This window comes from Halichoerus grypus, chromosome 6 (assembly GCF_964656455.1).
Source record: "Halichoerus grypus chromosome 6, mHalGry1.hap1.1, whole genome shotgun sequence".
NCBI lineage: Eukaryota > Metazoa > Chordata > Mammalia > Carnivora > Phocidae > Halichoerus > Halichoerus grypus.
This window is the reverse complement of record NC_135717.1, coordinates 156,543,166-156,553,225: the sequence shown is the minus strand read 5'-3', so window position 1 is coordinate 156,553,225 and position 10,060 is coordinate 156,543,166. Positions and strand designations below refer to the sequence as shown.

Sequence of the window (10,060 nt, the reverse complement as noted above, 5' to 3'; positions counted from 1 at the left end):
AGGGTTTTACTGTATTAGTTAATCAATATTCAGAGTTGAGCATATACTTGGCAATTGATTCATACTAACCAAACCTCTAAGAGACTGATGCATATGCTGGAATGTTAATTAATTGCTTAAAATAGGAACATAAGTACCAAACAGATTTTATACATGTATTAGCTGATCAGAGTACCTTTTTATTTTTAGGGGGCCTTATATTCTTCTGTCAGAATGTGTATTAACCCTGTGGTAATAAGCTAACTTGTTAGCTTGCAAGCAGGGTAAAATGGCAAGCCCTTTATGTTTTCTGACAGGGTGATGGTCAAAAACTGATGTCTCATTATTTTATTGACTAAACTTATTCATGCGGACAATATTCCATATGAGCTTTTGAACATCTGTATCTTGTCTGCAAATTGTTTTTATTCTTTACTTGTTTTTCAGTTGGGTCATTTTTAATTGGATGTTAGATTTCTATTGCATTTCCTTTTTGTACAGTGTAAAGTGTTTTTCAAAATTATGTGTAACATTAGACAAAATTATTTAAAGTCAATACATTTTTATTTAAGGAATTTTACATGTTGTGATTCCTTCCACTGCCCATCAAGTTCACAGCAGTTCCTCTAAAGCTTGAGTCAGGGTTTATCTTCCAGATAGGTCTTTTGAAAAGAACCTATGCTTAATTCACAGTTGTGCTGTGTTCAGTCAATAATTGTTTTAGTTGGGCTTCTTTTATCTCCACTTGACTATGGACATACTGATGACATACTTCAAACATTTCCCCACCTGGCATCTTTGAGATCTAATCTCCTCACGTGATTTGCTTTAGGGCCACTTTTAGGGTCAGAGTAAATGCATCTGTATGGTTCTCCATTTCAAACACCCTCGAAACATGAATGAATTCAAATCATATTCCCTCCCCAGTTATCACCCCCAAGAATAGTACAGACTGTGGGATATGCCAATAGCTTAGGTCAAAATATTTAAACATTTGGCCTTTCATACTTTTAGCAACTCTGTCTTGTAGTTCTTTCCCACAGATCTAACAAATAGTTCTGTGAGGAAAGCAAAACCACATCGTTACTCTAGGAGGCATTTTCAGTGATGTGAGTCTACGGGAAAAGCCCCGTGGGGATAGACCTCAATTATCTATTGGGTTGTTTCCTATTGATTGATAGTTTTTTTAATATAAATGTATGTGTATATAAAATATTAATCAATGTTTAGATAATTCAGATAAAATGAGATTTATATGTATATGTCATAAAAAATGAGGTATAAAATTTTGTTATATCAGTTACAATATTGTCTGTCATAATTCACTTGCTTTTTGACTTTCTATTTGATTTGATTTATTTATTTTATTTTAATTCCAGTATAGTTAACATACGGTATTATATTAGTTTTAGGTGTACAATATAGCGATTTAACAACTTTATACATTACTCGGTGCTCATCATAAGTGTACTCTTTAAGTCCCATCACCTATTTCACCCATCCCCCCCCCACCTCCCCTCTGGAAAAAGTTGTTCCCTGTAGTTTTTTTTTTTTTTTTTAAGATTTCATTCATCCACTTGACAGAGAGAGAGAGAGCACAAGCAGGGGGGAGTGGCAGGCAGAGGGAGAGGCAGAAGCAGGTTCTCCACTGAGCAGGGAGCCCGATGTGGGGCTCGATGTGGGGCTCAATCCCAGGATCCTGGGATCATGACCTGGGCCGAAGGCAGACACCCAACCAACTGAGCCACCCAGGTGCCCCTCTTCTCTGCAGTTAAGTGACTTTCTTTATATGTCTTCTGCCATGCCCGTAATGTTCGGAGTTTTATGTTTTATCAAAATAGCTTTCTTCCCCCAAGATTATATTTTCCCATTTTTTATCCTTTAAAAAATTTACATTTTAAATACAACTGGAATTTATTTTAAAGTGTAGCATGAAGAAGGCATTTAATTTTAATTTTTTCCTTCTCCTAACACCATTTATTAAATACTCTGTCATTTCCTGACTGGTTTTAAATGCCTCATTTATCATAAACTAAGATCATATGTATGTGTATATATATATATATTCTGGACTTTTAATCCTATTCTATTGATCCATTTGCCTATTTTCCACAAAGCACATTATTTTAAATGTTGTGACTTTAAGGTACATGTTGATATCTGGTAAAATAAGTCCTTTTTTTGTTCTTTTTCTAAAGAATCTTGACTTTTTTGGCACATCTCATAGATGAACTTTAGAATTAGTTTGCCAATTCTGTAAAATAACCTGTTGGAATTTTGATTAAAATTGCACCACATGTATTATTTAATTTGGGGAGCATTAATATCTGTATAATATTGAACCTTTTTATCTAGGAATATCTTTTAAGGCTTTCATTAAAATTATATAGTTATCTTCAATACATTTCATACTTTTAAGTTTTTTTATGTAATGCAGGGTTTCATTGGAATTGAATTATAGTGCTCTTCTCTATTACATTTTCAAATTAGTTGTTGCTGATTAGGAAAAGCTGTAGATTTTTATATGTTAATCTTGTTTCTACCTTTCTGAAAATTATAATTAGTCCATAGAGATATTGTGTGATTGCCTTGGATTTTCTGAGTATATATCTACCTTGCTAGTATATTTATAAGTATTTCATATTTATTTCTTTTTTTCTGATCTTTTTGTATTGACCAGTAACTCTAGGGCAAAATTATTGACCATAAAAGTAGGCATCATTTTATCTTGTTCCTGACTTTTATGGAGATGTGGTATTTTACTCTTCAGAATAGTTTACAGATATTTTACTTTTCAGAATGATATTGGGAAATTGGCAAAATGTTGATAACTGTTGAAGATGAGTGATAAGTACACAGAGATCATTATTCTTTCTGTGTGTATATGTTTGAAATTTCCCTAATAAAATGTTAAATGAAAAAAATAGAGCCAAATTAAAAAAAAATAGGAATTGTTTTAGGTTTTTGGGTGGAAATCCCTTTTCAATTTAAGGAAGCATCTTTTTTTCCTAACTTATTGTAAATTTTCTATTTGGGATGGGTATAGAATATGCGTCTTCAAGAAACTATTTTTGAAAGAAAAACTGTGACATGGCCTACCCATCTCAAAAGACCAAGGAAAAGCATGAGACTCTCAATATAAAAAATTGAGAACTCACTCGCCAAATATTTAGATTGGCTTCTCTCTCATCAACTGACAGTTTTCAATAAAAGCAGAAGTGCCTCGAGGGCCCTCACTCATGGCTGAAAACACAGAAGGGACTAAATAAATCATGTATCATTGTTAGAGGGCTTTCGGGAGGAGAGAGATGTAGGTCATGGTAGCTGTGTTGTACCACCCTGGTCCCCTCTCAGGACCGAAGGACTTATCCCCCCAGCTGCTTGGATTATAGTTGGCTGACACTTTTCAGCTGCCAACCCTTTCCAGGAATTGCCCGTGGCTGGAAAGAACCACCTTGCTCGAGCTTCTGCGCCCTTCCCAGGAGCAGCTGTGTCCAATGATGGGCCTGTGTGGGGCTATAGAATCCTAGCTTCCTTGCCCAACTCAAAACAGGTTGAAAGGGCTTTCCTAGCTTCAGAGCTCCATGCTGGCTGGCTGATGAGGCCTTAGAATTGCCAGATAAAATAAATACCGATGCCCAGTTAACTTTCAGTTTTAGATAAACAAAAATTTTTTAGAATCAGTATGCCTTAAATATTGCAGGGGACATCTTGCTGCTAAAATTCGTTTTGCTGTTTATCTCAAATTCAAAGTTAACTCTGTGTTTATTTGCTAAATCTGGCAGCCCACAGAGGCATGGGGGCCTGACTTCTCCTGTAAGCCTGCTTCTTTTTTTTTTTTTTTGGATTTAACAGATATATTCGGGACATTCCATCGTAAAATAACAGAATACACATTTTTTTCAAGTGCTTCCTTCCCTTACTCCACCTGTTGATTCTTGAGAGCACTGTCCAACCAACTCCCTGCATGCTGTTGTCTCAGAGTCTGCTTTCTCACTAACGAGTCTGCGATAGAGAATTAAAACATCTTTCCTTGCCCTGCCCAAATTTCAGAACCAATTGAGAGATTGGCACATGGGTCCAAAAGACAGAGATCTCTCTAGATTTATGATTGAAGAGCGGAGACTTGAGAATGTGGCTAAGTCAGAGCCTAATGGGTTTGCTCATCTGTCATTCCCAATCCAATTAGCTCAGAGTGCCTCACTAAGCTTTCTTTATAGCTGTTCCTGTCACCTGTTCATCAATTCGGTAAAGTCATTCCTCCTCTCCTGGGGAGGTGGAAGGCGGTGGGCAAGAAGCCAGGACTATTAACTCTTGCTACTGTCCTTCTACGTGAAAACAAAGCCAAGGCAAAGAGGTCTTCACTAAACTCGGCTTTGTGAAGGATAAAAGCAGCCGTGTTCAAACGGTCAGTGCAAATGATCATGTATGAGCCTGACGCAAAATCAGCTGAGACCTTCGAAAGTATGGATTCTGTGTCTTTTGCCTCCTCTGACTTTTCTCCTCGAAGTGAGGGATTTCCTCAGGACTTATGCTTGTCTCTCTACTTGATCTGTGTGATCTGCTTTGTCAAGCTAGCTAGTCTTAATGTAATGCTTTCAGAGGCGTGACCTTCAAATCCACACGTGCTTTGGCCTCTCCCCTGAGCTTCATTCAGTTCTATATTTCCAGCAGTTTCATCCTCTACCCCTCAATTTTCTGGAAATACCCTGAATACAGTAAGTTTCTGCTTCAGTCACCCTCTTGCTTGGGTGTGAACAAATTCTCGTTTAGGGTGCCAAGCAATGAGGGGTCTGTTGCGAGGAGAACGCACATGGGAACCTGGCAAAGCAAACATCAAGGCTTCAAGAAGAGCAGGGACTGGAGGATGGGACAAGGCATGAATGGCATTTGTTTTAAATTTTCAAAGGACCTGTTTCTTGAGTGCTTACTATGTGCTAAGCAAGGAAGGAATCCCAAAACACCCAGTGAAGGATCTCAGCTGTAACTGTTGGTATTTCTACTCTAGTGATTCATTTTTTTTTCTTTCAAGATTTTATTTATTTGACAGAGAGAGTGAGAGAGAGAGGGAGGGAGGGAGAGAGAGAGAGAGCGCACACGCAGGGGCAGCAGGGAGGGAGAGGGAGAAGCAGGCTCCCCGAGTGAGCCCAGGACCCTGGGATCATGACCCAAGCCCAAGGCAGACGCATAACCGACTGAGCCCCCCCACCTCCTCCTCTAGTGATTCATTCTTAATGGACCTCACTTTCTGCATGTCTTGCTTCCTTCTGTCGTAACTGCTGGCTTAGGTTTTCCTTCTGTCTCACAGCTTTAGTGTATTCATTTTGCTTGTGCTTTATGGTTCTTCTTAAGTTTATGACTCTTCTTGGTATCTTTTCAGGGTCAGCTACATGTAACAGCCTCATTTCCTTGTATGTAGGTGGGTTTTTTTCTCCCCAGACTCGTGAGACAAGTAATTTGATTGGTGGGGAGCAGGGTTTTTTTTTTTTTTTAAGATTTTATTTATTTATGTGTGTGAGAGAGAGAGCATGAGAGGGGAGAGGTCAGAGGGAGAAGCAGACTCCCCGCCGAGCAGGGAGCCCGATGCGGGGCTTGATCCTGGGATTGCAGGATCATGACCTGAGCCGAAGGCAGTTGCTTAACTAACGGAGCCACCCTGGTGGCCCTGGGAGCAGGTTTTTTGAGCCAGGGCTGCTCAGAGGTCCCTGATCAACCTGTAGGTTGGCTGCCTCTGGGTCAGATGTTGACACCAGGCTAACCAGTTATGACTGGAGGGATTATGTGGTCCCTGAAGACTGTCCTTTACCCCTTTTGCAAGCCCTGAGTCAGGGTGAGCACAATGATCAGTGTGGGTCCATCTCTTCCCTTTTGTTAAAGGAACAACCATCTTGCATTCCAGTTAGTTGGGAAACCCTGGTCTCATATTTGAATCCATTTTTCTCTTGATTTCCAATTTGTACCTGCCCAATCATATTGATTCTTTGTAAACTGTCAGTCAGCTCAGGCTTCCATACCCAAATACCATAGACTGGATTGCTTAAACAACAGAAATTTATTTCTTATGGTTCTGAAGGCTGGCAAGTCAAAGATTAAGATGCCAACATGGAGGGTCAGGTCCGGATGTAGGCTGTCTTCCTGGCTTGCCGATGGCCACCTTTTTGCTGTGTCCTCACATGGGAGAGAGAGAGAGAGAGAAAGCTCTCTGGTGTCTCTTCTTATAAAGGCACTAATCCCATCATGAGTCCCCATCCTCAGAATCTCATCTAACCCTTATTACCTTCCCGAAGTCCCATCTCCCAGTACCATCATGTTGAAGGTTAGGCTTCGAGTATGAGTTTTGGGGGGACACAAACATTCAGTCCATAACATGGGCCATTACTTGTTCCTTTGTCTTCATTTCTCACTATAACTGTTCAAATCCAGAAACTCTTTATATTCTTTCTTAGACACTTACAATAACCTCCTAATATATTTTTCCCCTATTTTGCTGATTTCATATCCTGCTTCCAGACTAACTTTCTTAAAATTTGTCTCTTGTTACTCTACTGCTCAAATCACTTCAATAGCTCCCTGCAGTTAATTAAAGTTCAAATGTCTTCACTTGGCATTCAAGGCCCTTCATGATGTAGGCCAATGGATGCTTTTAATATGTTCTCCAATCATTTTTCTTTTCATGTTTTCTGTCTTTGGGTCTGTGTTTCTTAAAGTGTTGTCCTCAGGACACCTGACCAGATTTACTTGGATGTTGTTGAAAGTAGTTTCTTAAGAGCCTCCCTAGAAACAGTGAATAATATCTCTGTGAGCGGGGCCCAGGAATCTGTATTGAAAATAGAAATCCCAGCTGATTCTTACACATATTAAACTTCAGGAGTGTACCCAGTATAGTCAGTGTGGAAAAGGAGAGTCCTCCTTTTTGTGGATACTCTGGAAGGGGAGGTCAGGAGTGTTTTTTGTTTATTTGCTTGTTTTTGTCTTTTTTTTTTTTTTTTAAGGATTTTATTTATTTGACACACAGAGAGAGACATCCAGAGAGGGAACACAAGCAGAGGGAGTGGGAGAGGGAGAAGCAGGCTTCCTGCTGAACAGGGAGCCTGATGCAGGGCTCCATCCCAGGACCCTGGGAACATGACCTGAGCCAAAGGCTGATGCTTAATGACTGAACCACCCAGGCACCCCAGGAGTGTTTTTTTATGGCATAAGGTAGGTATTAGGCTTCTCTGATGGTTTCACCACCATTAAAAATGGCCAGTTCATCCTATGCATCAAAAGCCTAGTGATTCTAATTCTTTTCTTTCTTTCCTTTTTTTTTTTTTTAAAGATTTTATTTATTTGAGAGAGAGAGAGAGCATGAGCAAGAGGAGGGGTAGAGGGAGAGGGAGAAGCAGACTCCCCATTGAGAGGGGAGCCCAATGTGGGGCTCAATCCCAGACCCTGGGATCATGACCTGAGCTGAAGGCAGATGCTTAACCGATTGAGCACCCAGCCTCCCTGATTCTAATTCTTTAAGGCAGTGATTTCCTTCCCTTTCCCTTTTCCTTTCCTTTCCTGCAGTGATTTTCAAGCTGTGGTCTGAGGAACACTCAGAGGACCCACAGGAAGTGAGGGGCACCTGAGTAGATGGGCTTCATAACTTCATTTTCTCTACTTTCACTAAAATAATTCCATTTTTATCTGTTTTACATTTTCAGGTTCTAAGATTATATTTAGTTTTTGCCTTTTGTTTTTTTGTGTGGGGGGTTTGCTATTTATTTATAGCAAATATTCTACATCCGTGATCCTCTCCAGGAAGCAATGCTGTGGGCCTTGGCCAGTTGGAGGATGAAGTCATCAGACTCACCCAGTCTTCTAATGGCCCCACAGATAGCGAAGGTTTTAAAATTGGCCATTGAGGGCGCCTGGGTGGCTCAGTCGGTTAAGCATCTGCCTTCGGCTTGGGTCATGATCCCAAGGTCCTGGGATCGAATCCCGCATTGGGCTCCCTGCTCAGCAGGGAGTCTGCTTCTCCCTCTACCCTTCTTTCCTGCTCGTGATCTCTCTCACTCTCTGTCTGTCAAATAAATAAATAAAATCTTAAAAAAAAAAAAAAGGTCATTGAACCTGCCTGGCATCTTGTCAACCTCAGCCCCGTCCATCTGGATGGATGTGTGGTCCTTGGTGCCCATGAATGTGGTTGGTGGCAGAGCATTTCTGCAGCAGGGACAGGTCCACGGGCCTCGTTCTGCATGTTGAGGTCACGCCTGCTAACATTGCCACAGTCTGAGCACAGAAAGAAAAGTAAGATATATTTGAAAGGAATGTTCTGCTTTAAGGTTTTCTAAATGTCTCTGTTCTGGGTTTTCTTTCTCTTTCTTTCTTTCTTTTTTTTTAATTTAAATTCAAGTTAGTTAACATATCGTGTATTATTAATTTCAGGGTAGAATTTAGTGAGTCATCATTTGTGTATAACGGCCAGTTCTGGTTTTAATCATACCTTTTCTTCTTCCAACTTTCAAACCACTTGAGAAGTAAATGCAGTAGTTAGATGGAGATTTTAAAAAGAAAAAATCAGCCTTATAATTAGTAATGCTCAACTGGGGATTGTAGCCTAGATCCATGGCAACTATCAGGTTTTCCAATATCTCTCCAAGACTCAAATTTAGGACAACTCACCTGTAGGACTAATACCTTTCTCTGATAGTCCTCAGTTTTTTTTTTTTTTTAAGATTTTATTTATTTATTTGAGAGAGAAAGAAGGAGAGAGATCGTGGGAGGAGGGGGAGAGGGAGAGAAAACATCTCAAGCAGACTCCCCGCTGAGCGTGGAGCCCGATGTGGGGCTCGATCCTAGGACCCTGAGATCATGACCTGTCCCAAAATCAAGAGTTGGATGCCCAACTGACTGAGCCACAGAGGCACCCCAGTCCTCAGATTTTTGATCTTAGTTCTTAGTGTTTTCCATGTCCAATATGGCAAATTTCCTTGATCGAGGAGATGGTCAATTTCTCCAGATGGTCCTGCTTCTTCCTTCCTGCAACCACACTTCTAATACCAACCACATCTCCTCTGTGGATTATCTTTTGCCATGAGAAGTGCTCTGAAATGGGACAGAAGAGGAGCCTGAATTAAATGATCAGCATGGCTGCTCTGTATTCTTGGCTGAAAATAAGTCCCCATTCTATTTTTTATTTCAATTTATGCCCAGCTATGTTAGTCAGAGAATATCAGAAGTCAGGCAGTAAGCAAGGATGACAGCATAAAAATTTTCAAATAATATATTAGCAATAGAAAACATCCCCAAATGAAAAGTCCAATAACCAAAGTTTGTTTCCTTTATATAAATTTAAGTACAAAGAAATTAGGGTTCTTACTAACTTGTCATCCTGCTCAATTTGAGGGGTCTCACTCAGACTCTGGGTAGAATTAATTTCAATTTCCTTACAATTGGCAGCTTTGGCATTTTCCCACTGGAATGGATATTGTTTCATGTGAGAGTTATCAGCACTGTAAACTAAATATTTGCTCTTTCATGGCACATGATTGCATTTTACTTTGCAACAGCCTTTGAAATTAGGCCTTGTCATATGACTCTCACTGACCAGTGAAACGTGAGTTGAAATGATGTATTACCTCCTGGTGGAAAATTTATGAGCCGGCATGCACTTTGCTTAGCTCTATACTTCTGCCCTGGCACTTGCGGAAGTATTGGGTTGAGATGGAACATGCAACAGATGAGGTCCCTAATTTATTATGATAAGCAGAATCCCCTTGCTGACTTGTAATAGACATGCAGTATGGACTGAAAAATAAACTGTCACTATTATCAAAACTATGTTTTGGAATTGCTTGTTACTACATAATAATCTAGTTCATACTGACTGATACACTTTCAGGAATACTGAAACTGAATTAATTCAACCTAAAGTCTTTCAAAAGCCCCACTTTTTAAGGAGTCTAAAATATGACTAGGTCACATATAAGTACAATTATCAAGAAAAAAATTTAAACCATAGTCAAATCCCTTATCTCTTAAGTAGTTATTATAAGCAAGATGATTTTCTTGAACCCCGAACTTGATGTGTTCCTGACCAGTCAGTAGTATTTGA

At 39.8% G+C, this 10,060-nt stretch overlaps 1 non-coding gene across 1 annotated transcript; it reads right to left on the bottom strand.

The window, feature by feature from the left end:
• Positions 1 to 996: 996 nt before the first annotated feature.
• Positions 997 to 1,128, bottom strand: LOC118531829 (small nucleolar RNA SNORA18). Its single transcript, XR_004915414.1, has one exon. It is a non-coding gene; the product is annotated as a small nucleolar RNA SNORA18 (small nucleolar RNA).
• Between the last annotated feature and the right edge of the window lie 8,932 nt (positions 1,129 to 10,060).